The sequence below is a fragment of the Sciurus carolinensis genome, chromosome 6 (genome assembly GCF_902686445.1).
Source record: "Sciurus carolinensis chromosome 6, mSciCar1.2, whole genome shotgun sequence".
NCBI lineage: Eukaryota > Metazoa > Chordata > Mammalia > Rodentia > Sciuridae > Sciurus > Sciurus carolinensis.
Genome location: NC_062218.1, coordinates 147,067,786 through 147,087,464, shown reverse-complemented (window position 1 = coordinate 147,087,464; position 19,679 = coordinate 147,067,786).

The following is a 19,679-nucleotide window of genomic DNA, read 5'->3' as shown; positions in this document are numbered from 1 at the left end:
AAGAAGGAAGGAAGGATGAGACTACCAACCTGCAAGAGTCCCAGACAGGGAGAGATGGTCCCTAGGAACACTCCAAGGGAAGCAGTTCGCACGAGCAGAGGCACCTGAGGAAGACGAATGTGGAAAAGGACATCGCTGAGGCTGGACTGGCAAGACTGGGGACCTGACTGGGTGCCAAGAGATGAAGATGAGGCAGATCTAGAACAGGTTCTCACGTTTTCATCATAATGTAGGGAAAGCATATTGATAATTACCTGGTGCCAATCAGACATGAGATTTGGTTTTTATTCCTGCTCTTCTTAGGTGGAGTAAGTGTGCAAGTTCAGGATCCTTTTCTCTCACAGAAGAATATTTTGATACCCCCAGACCATTCCCCCCATGGAACCAGGGAAGCGGGGAAGCCTGAAAATCATACATCCATGCCACAGCACAGCATATGAGAGAACAGGTTATCCATCCCTCTGCACCTCTGCCAAGATGCGGGATAGCGGTAAACAGAAATGCCTGGGACTAGGAACCCAAGTTTGGAACCTGTCCTTGTCATTTCCACTTTACAACATTTGGGGCCAAATCACTAATTTCTGGACACAAATTCAATCCTTATAATCACTTCACAAGGCAGACAAGTCCACTCTGCAGATAATTGTCAACTGAGGCTCAGAGACATTAATAACCCAGTGGAGAAGGTGGGGTTTACACCCCAGCCTCAAAAGATGGGGGTTATCAGTTTGGAAGTCTCAAAAAATATATCAACCATTCATTTCTTTGTAGTAATAGCCGTCTCTATTGAAAGGATTCTAAAGTATTATGTGTATTTCCTCAGGTTCACTTCCAGTTCTTCTTAACCTTATCACACTGACGTTTCCAGAGCAATTTCCCCAAATATCTTAGGTTTTGCTGAAAGCGGCTCTTGCATAATTCCAACCCCTGGCCAAACTCTCTTAATGATGTTATTTCACACCATATGCATTGGGGTGGACCTGAGTCAGCCATTTTTCTCACTTTTGATTTTTCCTCCTCCTGCCCCCTTCTTTGCCAGTCAATATTCATTTTAAATGCAAGAAGTCAGCCTCCTTTTTAGCTGACAAAGCTGCTTGTTCACACACCTTTCGGGTGCATAACTGACAAGTGTCCACTTAGGCGTGGGGCTGACTCGAAACAAGTCCTCGGAAATGTTCAAGGGAGAAAGCACAGAGGAAGCGTGGAATTTGCTGAGCAATGGATATGCTGATAATTAGAGCCAGTGATCCCCGAATTCTGCTCTGAAAGCCTTTGATTGAGGATAAGTGAGACTGCAGCCTCCGAGCCTCCCACTCCAGCTCTGTGCACCCTCTTTCCTGGTGGTACCCTGGCTCAGGGGGATCTGCCCACCTGGGGCTGAAGGAGTCCTCTCCAGAAAACTCTTTACCCAGCTCCATCTCTGCTGCTCCTTCTCCCTCCTACTGCCTTCAGTGACTCTCTCTTTCCGGGCAAAGTGCCTGTTTGGTGGTGTTTTAATCCTGGCTGCACACTGGAATCCCCTGGGAAACTTTAAAAAATGTCAGTACCTTGTCTCACTCAAGACTAGTTAAATTCATGTCCGTGGAGGTGGGATCTGGGCAATGATTTTTTTTTTTCAGGTCTCCAAGTTACTCTAATGTACAACCATGCCCAGATTGACCATCTTAGAGGGTTAGAGTACTGGACATGAGTGATTCTGAATAAGAACAGTTTGAGAGACGTTTGTTAGTCTCCTTGTCATTCATTTTCAAGAGCAAGATGCATTATTCAGATTAAAGAAAAAAACTCACATTCAATCAGCAGTCAAGCTGAAAGTTTCTCCAAAAAGCAAAAAGCCAGGAACCTTAATAATTGTGAAAATAAAAGAAAACCAAACAAGAATGTGCAGTAAGTTCTCAAAGGGTAGTTTTGCTCTCTCCAGTCGTCTCTCCATCCCGACTAGACTGTAGATTCCTTGAGAGAGGGTGGCATATGGCTCATTTCTGCATCCTGATGCATTTGTGCAGCATCTGGCATAGAGTCTAGCACCAAGTAGATGGTCAGTCAATGGCTCTTGATGGAAGCGAACCTGCAATTTTCCCCTGCAACATTTATAGGAGCTGCTGTGGCCACAAGCCCCTTGTTCTCGACCTGCAGTGGCTCAGATACAAGTGCTCTCCATGAGGCCACTTCACACATGTCTCATCAAACTCAATCCAGTTTCCTTCACTGTCTCTCTAACTCCAGCTACCATGACACAAATGCTTGGCAAAGATCCCTCGGAGATCCTACACCTGCAGCCTAGTCCAGGTTTTGATTTTGTTTTTATAAATCCATTTTCCAATTTTTAAATAACTGTAGATTTACAGAAATATTGTGAAGAAAGTACAAAAAGTCCCCCTAGGCTCCTCTCCCAGATCCCCCCCCGGTTAACACTTGCATGATCCTGGGACATCTGTCACAAGCGAGGAGTCAACATTGGAACACCGATCAACTAAACTCCAACTAAATTTGATTTCATGTTTTCCCGCAAAGACCTTTCTCTGTTCTAGAGAAAGATTTCACATTAAGTTTACTGTCACACTGTCTCCTCTGGTCTATGATGGCTTTTGAGACCATCAGAGCCTTGTATCTGATGACCTTTACCATTTTTAGGTATGCTTTTCAGGCACTTAGGAGAATCTTCCTCAATTTGGGTTTGTCTGACACTTTCTATGTGTCTACACTGGGGTTCTGGATCACAAGAGGAAGACCACAGAGTGAAGTCCCTTCTCAACCCCAGAGAGCGCCATCCTCCGCATGTCTTTGGACTTTGCTTTTCAGAAGAACGATGATGTCAAGGGAGCTCTGCAGTGGACTGGTCTCACGCCCTTCTCCACCACGTGCTCACAGGTCATCCCAGGCAAGCCCATTTTTCTCACCCAGACTCACCTGCTCTATCTGTAAGCTGGTGTGACAATCCACCTGCCACATGCATTTATAGCATTTGGCAAAGCACTTGGAAGCATTAAAGAAATAACAACTAATCTTGCTATTTATCATTGATAATCATTATCTTGAGCACATTTCTCCCATGTTTTCTATCCACTGAATGTGAGAATTGAACTAGGTGATATATATATATATATTTTTAGCCAGTTAGGAGTTTATTTTTTAAATTTTGTTCCTTTTAGATATACATTTCAGTAGAGTGTATTTTGACATATTATACATACATGGAGTATAACTTATTCACATTAGGATCCCATTCTTGTGCGTTGTGCACGATATGGAGTTTCATTGGTGGTGTATTCATATATGAATATAGGAAAGTTATGTCTTATTCATTCTATTGTCTTTCCAGTTCCTATCCCCCATCCCTTCCCTTCATTCCCCTCTGTCTAATCTACTTTTAATACACCAGACAGATGCTATAAAAACCAAGTAAAAGATGATTGATACATAGGAAAACACTAATTGAAATGATAAAATTACTTTTTTGTTGTTTAAAAATTTAGGTTGTTTGTACAGCTTATACTTGAAGAAGGATTCTATTTTCTTCTTCTTTTTTAATTGTAAACAAATGGGATACATGTTGTTTCTCCGTTTGTACATGGAGTAAAGGCATTTGTGTAATCATAAATTTACATAGGGTAATGTTATTTGATTCATTCTGTTATTTTTTCCCTTCCCCCCCCACCCCTCCCACCCCTCTTTTCCCTCTATACAGTCCTTCCTTCCTCCATTCTTGCCACCTTCCTTAACCCTAACCCTAAACCTAACCCTAACCCTAACACTAACCCTCCCACCCCCATTATATGTCATCATCCGCTTATCAGCGAGATCATTCGTCCTTTGGTTTTTTGAGATTGATTTATCTCACTTAGCATGATATTCTCCAATTTCATCCATTTGCCTGCAAATGTGAACTAGGTGATATTTAAGGTGTCTTTTGGTTGCAATATTCTTGGATACTCAGTGAACCTTTTCAGATTTTTGCAAATTAAAAAATGGACTCATCAGCGGATGCTACTTTAAGATCCTCCTTTTTAATTCTCCAGGTATTCTTTGTAACTAAAAGTTGGCTTAGCCATTCTGCCAATACTTGTTGAATTGAGTTTCTCTATATCTGAAACAGCTACAATGTATAGAAAACAGTGTATAGAGAAGTAAGGGTTATGCAATCAATTAGGAGATTGGAGTTGATGTTACTAGTTGGTAAATTAACCTGGAGAGTGATTCCTCTTTAGTGTTAGAGATGAGTTGGCCTTGACCAGCAAGGATTCCTTGTATGGGGCCCGTTGGAACCTGGGTTGGGGTATGATCTGGAATGGTAAGCAGAGAGTAGCAGAGCAGGTAAAAGAGTCACCTTGGGAATGTGTGGCAACTCCAGTCTACCAGGTGGGAGCTAGCTAGCATGGTTTCAGGGACTTCTTTAAAGAGTGACTAGTAGTTGGACCCCAGGTTTAACCTCATCTGTAAAAGGAATATAATAATTCTCAGCCACCTGAATTACTGAAAGCCTTTAATGCGACTATCTACTTGAAAAAGCTTTGTAAAAATAAAAAAAATAGTTACTCGGATGTATCATTATTTGTGGGTTTCTCGGATGGAAAATAATGAGTGAGTAGAAATGGGATTATCATACCTATGTGAGCATATTTGTATAATCTTCCTGTCTACAAGAGTCAATGATGTGGCCTGAGCAAGAGGCTGGCAGAGGTGATCCTTGCTGTCTATAATCCTTAGGAAGTTTTGAGCTTTAGGAGCCCTCATGAATCTTGAGGCAACTTGGATAAACCTTGGAGTAAGTCAAACGACATAGAAGTCTAGATTCAGCGAGGTTGGAATTAATGGCAAACTTGCTACTCTCAGATAAGGGCCTCTGCTAATTAACATTTTAAATTTTAATGTGTCAATAATTTAGTATCCCAGTTTGCTTGGGTTGTGGGTTCCCCTCCCCACCATGAAGACTAATATTGCATGGATAAAAATCACTGAGCAGAGCATCCCTGTGAAGTTCATTAAGAAGGTGAGAGATTAGGAGACTGTCTCAGAGTATCCATTATTTTGTTGCAAAGGCTGGTTCCAGATTTTTATTTTAATGCTAATCTTATGAGATTCAAGGTGATGAATCGCACCTTGAAATCTGAGACACATGGCTTACTATTGGGACTATCTCTGAAAACAAAGGTAGAAAGTAAATAAGAGGTTTGCAGTTCAATTATTGCCCAGGTTAGTGCATTTAGATTGTACCTAAAATGCACCAAAATGATCCCTTAGAAAGTAAAATAATCAAACAGCTCTTTGTTTAATCTAGAGCCAGTTTGGCTAACTATAGCACATAAGCTAAATCCAGCCTTCCTCTCATCTTTGTAAATAAAAGTTTTATTGGAACAGAAACCATGCCCATATGCATACAGTGGCTTACAGCTACTTTAACACTACAACAAGTTGAGGCATTGTAACAGAGTCTGCATGACCCATATATCTTAAAATATTTATTATCTGACTCTTTACATAAAAAGTTTGCCAACCAAGACTTGAGGTAGTTTTAGGAGGTCCAGAACAAACATTGTGATATTTTAATAACTTTGCACTCATTTTAATATGTATTTAAAAAGATAAAACTACTAATCTGTAATTTTGTGGATGTTTGTTGTCACTGAGGACAAGGTAAAGAAAAACCATATCAATTAAGGAAAAATGCTAAATAAATAATATTCCAAAAGTGTGATATGGTATGCAGACCTCTATTATTTGACAAACTCACCATTTGGGCATAGAACAATTTGTTTGATTTTCATATTAAATTGACCTCCTTGCTTCCAAGAAAACTTGAGAAATGCAAATCAAAACTACCCTAAGATTTCATCTCACCCCAGTTAGACTGTCTATTATCAAGAATACGAGCAACAATAGGTGTTGGCAAGGATGTGGGGAAAAAGGTACACTCATACATTGCTGGTGGGTTTGCAAATTGGTGCAGACTCTGGAAAGTAGTGTGGTGATTCCTTAAAAAACTTAGAATGGAACCACCATTTGACCCAGCTATCCCACTCCTTTGCCTATACCCAAAGGACTTAAAATCAGCATACTACAGTGACACAGCCACATTAATGTTTATAGCAGCTCAATTCACAATAGCTAGATTGTGGAACTAAACTAAATGCCCTTAAATAGATGAATGGATAAAGAAACTGGGGTATATATACACAATGGAATATCATTCAGCCATAAAGAAGAATAAAATCATGGCATTTGCAGGTAAATGGATGGAGTTGGAGAATATCATGCTAAGTGAAATAAGTCAATCCCAAAAAACCAAAGGTTGAATGATTTCTTGAATAAGTGATTGATGATATATAGCGGGGGCAAGGGGAGGTAAGGGAAGAATGGAAGAAGGATGTTGTGTAGATGAAAATGAGGGGTGGGGAGGAGGGAAGGGGAAGGAAAGATAATAGAATGAAACAAGCATCATTACCCTATGTACAGGTATGAAGATGCAAACGGTATGACTCTACTTTGTGTACAACCAGAGAAATGATAGTCATACTCCATTCATGTACAATAAATAAAAATTTTAAAAAAAAAGAAAAAAGAAGATTGTTTGAAATCTTTTTATTAGAGCTTTATAGCTATACATAATAGTGGGGTTTATTTTGACATAGTCACATAGGCATTGTAATGGTTAATTTGAATTGTCAACTTGATTGGATTCAGAGATGCTGATGATTAAGAGGCTTCTGGGTGTGTCCATGAGGACGTGTCTAGGAATGGTTGGAATGTGGGACAGTGAACTGAAGTGGAGACCCTTCCTAAGCATGGGCAGCATGGGCATCACTGCCCAATAGGATGGTGACTTGGATGGAATAAAAGTTGGAAGAACGAGGAAGCAGATGCAGATGCAAGCTTGGCTCTTCTTGAAGGGGTTCTTGATTGCCGCTTTGATCATCTAAGGACATCAAACTCTTGCTTCTTTATTCTTTTAAAGCAGACTCTTCATGATTCTCCAGGTAGTTTCCAGAAGCCTTGGTCACAGACTAGGGTAGCACTGTCAACCCTTCTTGTTCTGGGGCCTCTGCCTCTTGGACTGCATAGCTGCTGGTTCTTCCAGCTCTCCAGCTGCAGACAGCCATTGTGGACTCTCCAGCTTCTGAGTTGTGTAAGCCAATCTAATGAATCCCCATTTTATAATCATACTTCCTGTGGATTCTATTCCTCTAGAGAACCCTAATACAGGCGTGGAATATAATTTGCTCCATTTCAGTCCCCTACGAGAAGTTAAAAAAAAAAAAAAAAAAACAAGGAGACCTTTACCTTATTTCCATTTGAGTCTTTGAAGAGTTTAGAGCAAAAATAGAACAGATAGCAATAGTGGCTTTGCTCCCATACTGAAGATGAGACATAGAGGAACACCTTATTTGCAGTCATATAGCCACAAGTAAACCCATTTTGGTGGGGGAAGGGGAACAGAAAGAGTTTCTGGAATTTGTTCATTCTAGTCTTTGCCCATCAGAAATGTTCCTGGGTAACTGGAAAGCCCTGTAACACCTAAAGGATTCAGAGAGGACTTCTGCTTTGTCACATGACAAGGAGCACAAGCTGAGCTCAAACCGACTCAGTGCTACTACCTGTGGTTAAGCACATAGGTGTAAGAAAAATGTCAGCAGAAACATACACAGTCCTCCAGTGTCCCAGTTTCAGTTCACTCCAGATCAGCCTTTCTCTAAGTACATACCATGGAATATTTGTAGATTTCTATTTTGCTTTTTTAAATTCAGTGGCCAAATAACATTGAGAAAGAAACACTGATTCGAACTTGCTCAGATTTTCTACAGAACTTTTCAACATGAAACTTCATCCAAATCTATTTGACCACAGAACTCTTTTCTCACGGAATCTTTTTGGAGAAAGGCCACTTATAAGGATCTAGAGAAAAGCAGACATGACATCAATATGATTTGAGGTCTAGAATTCATTTCATTTTGACTTTTTTTGGCCATTCGTTCTTTTTTGTGGTACATCAATCTAATAAGAAAAAGTTTCATGACAGCAGATGGTAGAACTTCAAACAGGAGAAGACTTTTGTGTAGAGAGTACTTGGAGACTTTGAAAACCAATCTGTGTTCTAACTTTTAGCAGGCTAATTAAGAATAGATATCAAAATCCTTAAAAGTATGCATTATCTTTAGTAAGCAATTCCACTTTTACAAATTTATCCTTTGGAAGGCATCAGAGATATGTGCATATGAGAATTCCCTGTAAAGTGACTTATAATACTGAAAAATTGAAAACGATTTAAGTACTCAATAATAGAGGAACATGGGAAGGCTTTAAATATATTGGAATGGTAAGCAGGTATTAAAAATCACATTACTAAAGAGTGCATATTGACATAAAAATTGTTACATATGTGTGATAGTCACAGTATCCCACTTTTATAACACCATGTAAGCAAAGGATTTAGGAATCACTCAGTGGTAGAGTACTTGGGTTTGATCCCTTGCACCTCCCCCACACCAAATATGTAAGTGAATAAACATGAAGAATATTAAATGCATATAGGCAGTATAAAAAGTGGGATTATTTCAGGTGGTGGGATCATGAGGAACGTATTCTTTCTTTATGCTTTTCTGTTTGCCAACTATCCTCCATTGGTCTTAGACTATATAATAAGAAAAAAAGTTGGAACTCAATTACGATAGAAAATTGTACAGAAAATAGAGTTTTCTCCTTGGTTACTATCTCCAACAGGACCTGCTACACAGTCTCCTTCGCAAGTACTCCGAGCCACATACTGCTGGTGTCAGAAAGGATCTTCTCCCAGGTGCAAGTATGGCAGAGGAAGATACGAGTACCCTGGAGGCTTCGTGACGAAAAATCCCACTTCCTTTTCTATTCCGTTCAGAAACAGGCCCTCATGAGGAACAGTAGTGCCAGCATCACAGAAAATGACCTCGGCTCTGTGATCCAGGTGGACAATTAGCTGAAGCACATCAAAGCCCTGAGTCAGCTTGTCCTACATGGCCGCTCCACCTATATATAGCTCAGATCTCCAAGGTCTTGTCACTTCTTCCTCTATCCCTACTCATCGCCCAGCTGACAGGGCCAGAAGTAAAAAGTATTCGAGTCAGAGTAGCTGGGGAAGCAGTGTCCTCAGTTTGGAGAGCCATCTAGGCAGGACCAGGTTTGGCATGCTTCTGCATCAGCCCTCAGCTCTGTCCTCACCTGCTTAGGCAGAATTAGACCAGCCAGCATAGATCTGTGTCAACGGCATGTTTAAAAATTCTCCCAGTGTTATACATTATTTAAAGAAGAAAATCGGTGTCCTGGATGGGTGGCACTGGCCTGCTATGAACTCTCCGTGTGACCTTAGATAGAAAGTCTCACTGCTCTAGACTTCTGCTCCTGACTCTATTTAGTGAGATGTCTTGTCGTCAATAATAAATGCCCATTGGGTTCCTGCTGTCACAAAAGTGCACAAGAGAGACATAACCCCTGCCTCAGTGCAGATTACAGTTTAGTGGAATGGACAATAATTTTTTAAGTAAAATCAAAGCATTGTGGAAATAGATAGTATAAAGAGAATGGAGAAAGAATAGAGATTCTACTGGAACTAAATAAAAGACAATTGAGGCAGGCTTAAGCCATCGAGGAAGAGTTCTTAGAGCTGGAAACCTATACAGATTGAGTATCCCCTCTCCTGAGGGCTTGGGATCAGGAGAGTTTCAGGTTGGGATGTTCAGATGTTGGATTTGCATATACTTGATACATTTCAGGGAGGAGAACCCGTGTCTAAACATGAAATCCGCTTACGTTTCATAGACACCTGTACACACAGAGTGAAGGTAATTTTACATAACACTTTCAGAGCACAGGCACTTTGTTTCCCATCAGGTGAGGTCAGGTGTGGAATTTTCCACTTATGACACAATGCTAATGCTCAAGAAGCTTCAGATTTTTGGAACACTTTGGATTTCAGATGGCTGAATGAGGGATGCTCGACGTGTCTGAGCAAGAACTAATGAAAGAGGGGTGGGAGAAGGAAATGATTGCCTGTCAAAGACCCAACTACAGGAGGGTGAGCAATAAATCCCACAGAGTAAGAGAAATTCATGTGAGCAAAATCCAAGAGGAGTGGAGGAAGAGAAGGCAAGTCATGTCCAAGAGCTCAGATCCGCAAAGTCCAGTGGGCATACAAAGTGGGCCACCTACGTCAGCTAAAGTCTTCCAATAGTCACATTTCAAAACATAAAAGGAAACAGCTCATTTTAAGCATATATTTCAGTTAACCCAAGGTATTTAAAAGATTATTTTATCAATATAGTAAGATAGTTTTACCACATTTTTTTCCTACTAAATCTCTGAAATCTGATCTCTACATTTACAGCTCATCTTAGACTGAGCACTTCTCAAGTACTCCACAGACACGCGTCTGCATGGCTAGCAGCCACTGCATCAGTTGGCACAGGTTTATCTTTATCCTTACATAATGCAAAGCCACCAAAGGGAGGTAATGAGTGGTGGGGCGTGATGATCATTCAGGCTGCTCCTGAGTGGATAATGGTGAGAAGCAGGGATGCCAGGAGGGACAGAAATATAGGGAGATGAGAGGAGAACAGCAGGGAGAAGAAACGGATCTCATCGGTCTAGAGGTACTTAGGAGAAGTCTTAACTATCTTGAGAGGCACGTGTGTCCATAGACCTCTCGTATAATGACGCCTGACCTCTATAGGCTGAAAGTCACAGCCCGGTGAGAGAAGCCACAAAGGCAAGATCAGTTTCTTAGGAACCCTCAACAAATGGTTTGGGTGAGTGGTTAGTGGTGCTGTTTTGACACTTTATCCTCTCTATAAATTGGAATGGAGGAAACATCCAAAGGCAACTGAGAGTGATTGTTGCTTTTTTCCTCTCTTTCCACCAGCTGACACATTGAATCTATGGCGAGAGGGGGGAGTGAGAGATAGGTGGAGAAAATGGCTTCTTAGGGGTGATTACAGCCAGAGAGGGACTCAAAGAGACATCCCCAGGCCCCATATTTCTTTTGCCACCAGTGTCTTCCAAATCAAATGAGCCCAATCTGCAGATCAAAATGAGATTTTTCTTATTGACTTCCCTGAAAGCTTAGCCGGCTCTCTGCAAATCGAGTCATGCACACCCTGCATCCTCATCAAGCACTGCCGACTGCAGGGATGTCGGAACTGGGCCAAGGCTGGCAAATCTGTCACTGATGCATGAGGCCAGGGAAAATCCAGCTCTTATTGGCCTGGCAATGCTGACCTGGTTTGTCCATAAATGAGGAGCAAATACAATTTGCAAAACACATAGGACTGATAAGGGGTTACAACAGGGAGGGGTTGGGGTGGCTTTTCTAAAAGCAGGCACATTTGGAAAGGAGACAAAGCAGACCTCAAGCTCAGTTTCAGACAGTGTTTTTAAAAGTGTGTCCCATATACCATATTTATTGTGATTACTCACGGAATCCATTAAAAATAAACCCAGATCAGTTGGATGAGAGAGTCTGAAGATGGGGCTGGCAGAACCCCCATCTTTAACAAGCCCTGGGGTGATTCTTACACAAGGGAGAATCTAAAAAGTTCCTGAAGAAGGATGTGGGGCAAGAGATTTCACAGGTATATTGGAAAACATTGAACTGCCCTTCCGTAACTACTCTGCAGTTAACATAATAGTTTTACAAAGCACCATACAAAGTATATAGAGTTTTTGGATGGTTTGTTTCCTAGCAAATCACATAGAGTGAAACCATCCAAAAGACTTCTGCTGACCCTCTCTTTAATATTGCTACCAGAGTCACTTACCTATGACAATCTAGGTTTCATGTCCAAAAACAAAATCTGCAGGCACATAAACAAAGAAAGGGCCCTCATCAATGGCCATAACTTAAATTGGCATTCAAGTCTATAAATAGTTTGGCCACTGTCTCTACCTCTACCCAACACAAGCCGAGTTTGATTACTTGATGACACACCTTGTGTTTTGCTACTTCATGGTTTTGTGCTTTTTTGGGCCATATCATTGGTGTGAAAAGCCTCCCTTCTTACCCCGTATTTTATCGGACTCCCATCTAGAAAAATATCATAAATGTATGCAAACATCTAGCTCCAAGGACATTGAGTTTGATGCTATAAATAAGAGCAAAACAAATATACAAACAACACAAAAAAATCCGGGACATGACCTAAAGGCCTAACATTAGGGGAATGTCTAAACAAAATAGTTTTAGAATAGAGCGACATCCACCAGTTCATACACTGTTGCAGAAGAATATTTGATGGCATGGAAAGATGGTCAAGTGGAAGAGAAAAGTAAGAACTATTTGTAAAAACTGCCTGTAAATATAAATAGAACACAGACAAGAGAAGGACACACAATGTTGGTCAGGCTCTGATTCTTTATGATGACATAGGGAGTTTGTTGTAAGGCCAAGGAAGTAAAGAAAAGCAGAGAAGCCCTCAGAAGCAACATAGAGAAGTGAACACCCTGTTCCAAGTTCAAAGCTCTACTGTTGATCTGGGGGAGGGGGTAAGATTCTCCATGACTGACTATATTATTTACATAATATAGTCCCTCTCAGACTCCTCCTCCTTCCCTCTGTGTGTCTCAGATTCAAAACCTGAGTGGGAGGGTTTGATTCACTCACCTGGCCATCACCCAAGATGCAGCCCTTCACTAGGCAGAGAGCCCTCAGGAAAGGCCATTCCATGACTGTGGTCTGCTCAGCTCACAGGCAGGTGCCTTTGGCCTTGATCTAATCACTCATGTGCTGGGTGGCAAGATGGTGGGACACCTGCATGGAAAGGAATAGGTCAGGAACTGTCATGGCTGCTCCCTGAAGAAGCAGCTGAAAGGGTGGCAGGCAGGCAAAGACTCATGCACATCACTCTCCTTTACATTCATCAAAATGACAGCTGTGGAAAAAACAATACCTGTGCTTATGCCTGAAGAGTGAGGGGGAAGCCTGTTAGGTTGGATTTGGGTCCAAATGATAGAAAACCTCCAAGTACAATAGTTTAAACACAAGAAGGTTTTTTTTTCTCTCAAATGGAAGAAGTCTGGAGGGGGCTGCCCAGGATTGGTGTGGAAACTCACAGTCAGTAGGAATTTAGGTACCTTCTTTCTGCGCCTCATCCTAGCACATAGCAGAGAAGTCATTATTTCTCTTATCAATTACTCTGTTTCTTCTTTTGTTTCAGGAACATGATAGCACTGTATTTCCTTCCCCCTTTAAATTTGGCATGGCATGGAACTTGCTTTGGCAAATGAACTGTGAGGGGAAGTGACATGTATCACTTCCAAGTGAAACTTAAGTGTCAGTGCATGACTCATTATATGTCCGTCCACCTGCTACTGTGAGTTGAAAGCATGTGTTAAGAGGAAGCCACCATCAACCCAGATGATAGAGTGATTCTAGTTAGTCCAGGTCCTTGGATGAATTCTACTGAATACTTAAGTAAGATAGAATTATGAAAGCACTGACTGGGGAATGTTTTGTTATTGTAGCACAACCTGGTCTATCCTACCATTTGTAGGTATCCTCAAAGTCATTTCCTAGTTCACCTTGGCTGCTGAAAATTGAGCCATCACCTTCATGTCCCAGGCACCAAAAAGAAAAAAAAAAAAAAATGGGAAAGGACAAAAGGACCAAACCTCTTTCTTAAGGAGACTTCCTGAAAATATTGCACAGTGTTTTCAGTTACATCGCATTGGTCAGAATTTGGTTACATGCCAATGTAACTGGCCGCAAAGAATGCTGGGTGATGTAGTTTTTCAGTAGGTCATACTGCTGCCCTGAAGGCAGTACCATGTTATAGAGGAAGCAAAAGTGAAAGAAGGTTAGCTAGCCTGTTGTATTATGGAAAGCACGCGGTGCAGAGAGGAGTCATATTTGCTGAGATCAGTTTCAAATGCCCCTGCACCAGCTGATGCCCCTGACTGACCCCAGAAGCATAAGGGAGCCCAGCCAAGATCAATTGGGCCCATCGTGATCTGCAGAACCAACAGCCACTCCATAGGTTCTTGAGCAAAAAATTGATACTTATTGCTATATGCCATTGAGGTTGTGTAGTTTTTTAAAGCATTGATAACTACTACCTCTAGTAGTTATAAGTAATTTCCTCCAGGTCACCCAGCTAGGAAACCTCAGAGCTAAGATTTGAACTTCAGAGCCTGCCATACATGGAGAAGAACAGAGAAAGATACAATTTCTTGGTAATAACCGAAGGTTCTCAGACTCTCTAGACTCCTAGACAGACTATGTTCCACCCTGGAGTCTCGACTAACTAATCAGCCCTCTGAACCTTGATTTCCTTATCTTTAAAAGGGGCATAATAAATACCCCTCTTAACAAGTCCCTGTTAGGATCAAATGGAGTTGCCTGACATGAAAGCATTTCATAAATGGCTCTGCAGATACCAGCGTGGTTAGGGACCAGGGAGCTCATATGCTGCACCTCTGACCACAGCTCTAGGCCCCAAGGTCACCCTCCCTGAAGGAGGCTTTGCTAGGAAGGCCTTGCACTTTCCAATCCCCCTTGTCCACCATGTGACTGCAAAAGGGACAGGGCAGAGGATGGTTTGTATTTACAGCACTGTCCCTGCCAACAGCAGGAAAGCCTTAGCTGGGTCCTAAATAGGATGGGAGGGGGAACCGACAGTTAAAGCTGCTATCAGATGCACAGAGGCTCTTAATGGGGATTTAATGCTGGAAGATCTAGCTTGCCACAGGATTGCGACAGGACCATATTTTTTTCTGTCGGGTTTAGGTGAATGGTAGTGTGGCTATGTTTAAAGGCAGTGAGGAAGGCTGGTGGGAGGGGCATTAATCATGCACCTCAGGCGTGTGGCCCAGACTACAAGCAGAATTAAAGGGACAGGGAGACTAGGAAAGATGACTGAGGAACAGTCTTGGGGCAGGACATTATCAAGGAAGCACAAAAAGGAGACTGGCTATCCCTCATCTGCACTTCTTCTTCTCATTTTTATAAATAAATTCCTCCCCTTGAAGCCCCCAAACCATCTCCAGCAGAGCCTGTACTGTCAATAGCTGGAACTTCCAGATGTGGTCTCAGCATGGAAAAGATCAGGATTCAGAAGATCGTGCAGCCTCTGGTTAACTTGCTTTCTTCTTCCACACATTTAAACTCTTCCATAAAAGGTACCTGGGTTACGTGTAACTTCAGAATCTCCCCAGCACTGTGTATGTTCCAGTGTGCCTGCATCGTGTTTTGATCAGATGCTATTTGCATCTGTCAATTCCATACATGCCAGGCACTGTGCTTGGCCCAAAGATGAATGACGTATGATACCTGCCTCCAACCAGAGCCCAGCCCAGCAGGGTGGCATCACTGGAGAGGAGGCCTTAATCTGATTTGAGATCAGAAACTGCTTCCAGGGGAAAATAGCATCTGAGCCAAGGCATGAATGAGGAGACTGAGAAGCCTGCCAAGGCGCACAGGCGAGAAGAAGCTCAGTGTGCAGGAGAACAGGAGGAGACAGCAGGAGAGTCTGAAGGGTAGGTTGGGTTAGATCAGGGAGGCCAAGCAGAGGAGCCTGCTGCAGATGTGAAATCAGCAAGGGTTTAAGCAGAGAAACACCATGATTTAATCTTCTCTACCTTCATGATTGACATCACCCAGTTGCTCAGACTCAAAACTCATGAGTCAAACTTGTCATCGCTCACTTTCCCTCACATATCTAGTCCACTGGAAAATCCTATAAATTCTTCCTCTAATCCATAGCCACTGTCTTCACCTCTACTGTCTCCACCTGCTCCAGCCTGCATCCCCTCTCACCTGGGACAGTCTGCTGCCACTCTGGCGTACCATCTGTTCTCCCCACGGCGGTCAAAGCTATCTTTCTCAACATCAATTAGAACCTACTTCTTGTCTGCTGAAAACATCCCAGCGACTTCCTGATGGATGGAATTGCAACTTCTCATCATGCACCACAGACCCTCTGAGATCGGGCCTCTGCCCACCCCTCGGGCCCCCTCCCTGCTCAACCTAGAGGGTCCCCCCAGAAGCCCTTGTTGCTCCTTCAACCAGAGGAGCTTAGGCCATCTCCCCTCCTCTGTCCTCGATCGCCCCTCTGCTTAATGCTCTTCTGTCACATATTTTCCCAGGATCCTCCCCTATTTTCTTCAATTCTATGCTCAGTACCTTCTATTCAGAGACTTGACTCAAGTGTACAAAAGTACCTTCCCCCACCGCACCCCACCATCAACTCCTGTCCTCTCATCCTGTCTTTATGTTTCTCTGCAGACCTTAAATTGTATTGCTCATATATGTGTTACATCCTGATTTTCTGTCTTTCCTTCTAGAACACCATGAGAGTGAGGGCCAATGTAGTTCATTACAGTGTAGTTCATTACTGACTAGGGTTTGGATGTGGTTTGAGTATGTCCCCCAAGGGTTCGTGAGTTGGAGATTTGGTCCTTACTGTGGCAATGTTGGAAGATGGTGCAGACCTTTAAGAGGCGAGGCCCAGTGGAAATTCCTCAGGGTCCTGGGTGCTGCTCCCAGAAGGGATTAGTCTCTTGAGACCAAAGTGTTATAAAAGACCAAGCCTCACCTCACCCCTGAATTGCTCTCTGACTTAAAGTCTGGCAATATGATGTCTCTCTTTCTCTGTCTCTCTCTCCCTCTCCTTCTCCTTCCTTCTTCCTTTCTTTCTCTCTTTCTTTTTCTCTCTCTCATTTACATGCACTCCTGCCATGATACCAATCACCATTAGGTCCCACCAGAGGAGTCACTTAATCTTGGACTTTCAGTCTCCAAAACTATGAGCTTAATAATCCTCTTTTCTTTATAAAGTTTGTCTGTCTCTGGAATTTTTCTTATAGTAATGAAAACAGATTAATCATTCACCACATTCACCTTCTAGAACCATGGTCTAGGCTTATCAGAGGTGCTAAAAATATTTACTGAGACGAAGAATACAAGAAATGAGCATGTTTGATACAAGACAATGAACCCTCTTTTGGAATAATTGAGGTAATTAAAAATCAGTCTCCATAACCAGATTCAGTTTTTTTGAGTCTTCTGCATCAATGTTTTCCCTCACATAAATTCAGATCCTGAGACCACTTTCCAAGATCTTTCAAAAAGTGTTTCTCATCCTTGAGTCCCATCCATAGTAGGAATAATGACACATAAATACTATTATTTTCTATTCTTACATTTAATATTTTTATTTGTTCTTTTTAGATATACATGACATAGTATACATACATGGAGTATAACTTATTCTAATTTAGGATCCCATTCTTGGGGTTGTATATGATGTGGAGTTTCACTGGTGGTAAATTCAATATTTATTTAAATTTCATCTTTTCATTTGTCTGCTGGAGAGATCAACACTTACTTTTTCTTTTCAACTTCCCCATCTCCCTAACCCAGTGCCTTGCCAGGGTCCTGTTAGTTTACTTCACTGAAAATAGCTTTTGCTCTAGAATCAGGTGCACACATGGATTCTTTGCTTTGTTCAAGTTATGGACCAACAAGACACACTGATTCTCTGACTGCCCGACCTCCAACATCTGATTAATCCCTGCCATCTCCCTGGCCTTCTGTTCCCAAGCCTCCTGAGTATGAAAGTCACTGAATCCTTCGTCTGAGTTGTTACTTTCTAGAATATGTGCTTTCAGGGACACACATAAGTAGTTCTCCCTCCCTGTACTGACAATGTCAGGTTGAGGTCAAAACCAGGCACATTTCTCTATTTGAATGGTGTGTATACACACATACACACACACACACAGACACACACACACACACACACTTTTTTCTCATTACAATATATTCTTTTGAAGAGATTGGAGCAATTTACCTGCATACATGGTTTGAACTTTGCTGTTTCCCCACATAGCAGAGCTAGTAATAGTAAATCATTGCTTACTATGACTTACAAACAGAAGGCACTCTTTCTTGTGGCTGCTGAAAGATCTGTCATATAAGCTACACCTGAGCTTACTAAACAAACCTTCTACCAATGAAAATTTTGGTTGTTTCTTAGACTTTGTTATTTGAAAATGGCTGTGCATGCATGTGGGCATAACCGGGGGATGGTTTCAGCCATAAAGATGGACAAGAGTAGGTAGGTATTATGGTTTGGATGTGAGGTATCCCTCTAAATCTCATGTGTGAGACAATGCAAGACGGTTCCAAGGAGAAATGATTGGATTGTAAAAGTCTTAACCCAATCAGTGATTTAATCCCCTGATGGGGATTAACTGAGTGGTAACTGAACTGGTAGGATGTGGCTGGAGGAAACCGGAATTGAGACATGGCTATGGGGTACATATTTTGTATCTGGAGAATGGAGACTTTCTCTGCTTCCTGATGATGCGAGCTGCTTCCCCCTGCCACACTCTTCTGCCATGATGTTCTGCCTCACTTTCAGTCCTGAGGAATGGAGTCGACCTTATATGGACTAAGAGTTCTGAAATTGTGAGCCCTCAAATAAACCTTTTCTCCCCTATAGTTGTGCTGATCAGATCATTTAGTCACAGCAGCAAAATAGCTAAGACAGTAGGCTGGAAATTTTGGTTTCTATTGCTAATAAGGCTGCACCAATTTATATTCTAATGGATGTCTAGTCATATCTGTCAGACCTCTTTTAAATGGCTTTTAAGGTTTGTTTCTTCTTCAGAAAGTGTTTTTGTACTTCATGATCATAAAAGCAGTCATTCCATTTTCTTCCAGTGATTGGAACTGTTTGCTGTTTTCCATTGAATTAATTACTCCAGAAGGAACTTGGTGTTACTTTTTCCACTGCTGCACAACAAGTTACCACAAATTTAGCACCCCAGAACGACACACAAGTACTGTCTCACAGCTTCTGTGGATCAGGAGTCTGGCCTAGCTTAACTGGGCCCTCTACCTGGGGTGCTACAGGTTTCCATCAAGCTGTTGCCAGAACTGAAGCTCAGCTGGGAAAGGACACACTTCCCAGCTCCCTCAGGTTGCTGCTCTGAGATCCATAGTTTTTAATTTCTTCAAAGTCAGTAAAAGCAAGGGAAAGGCAAGTGGGAGACAGGGAGGAAGGTGACTCTAAAAAGATGGGATCACACACATCATCATGTATACGGCATTACCTTCGCCACATTTCGGTGGTCAAAGCAGGCCTCTGACCCTGCCCACGGTGAAAGGGATTATAAAACATGACCACCAGAAGGGAGGAGTCATAGGGATCTCTTTATAGTACATCAGTCACAAACATTTTAGTGAAAGGAGTGAGATAGGGACAGGAAACTTTTAGATGATCAGCCAAATGTCTCAAAAATACTTATTAGATTATCCTTCTCCTACTGATTAGAAATTCTACTTCTTTTTCTGTTTTCCTCACATAGAGAATAAAATAAAGTGTGTAATTTCTTTCTCTTCCCTCTTCTCATGTAAAATATCTATGATATTGTAAATGGAGTTTGTCAATCCCATATTCAGCTTACTGCTCACGAAAAGAGCACATTTGCAGAGGTTGGTCGCCATTTTGTTTCTCTTGAGAAAGAGTGTGTGTGTTCACATTTATATCCTGTTTGTATTCAGCTGAAGGAACGTTCAAATAAAGTCATTCATCATCTCTGTCTTCAAAGAGGTGATATTCTCAGAGCCCACACAGCCTCTGGCACATCTAAGGAGCTGTTAGGAAACAGTGATTTAGGGAGCTTAGTCAAGAACTGATACTAGACATGCTCACATA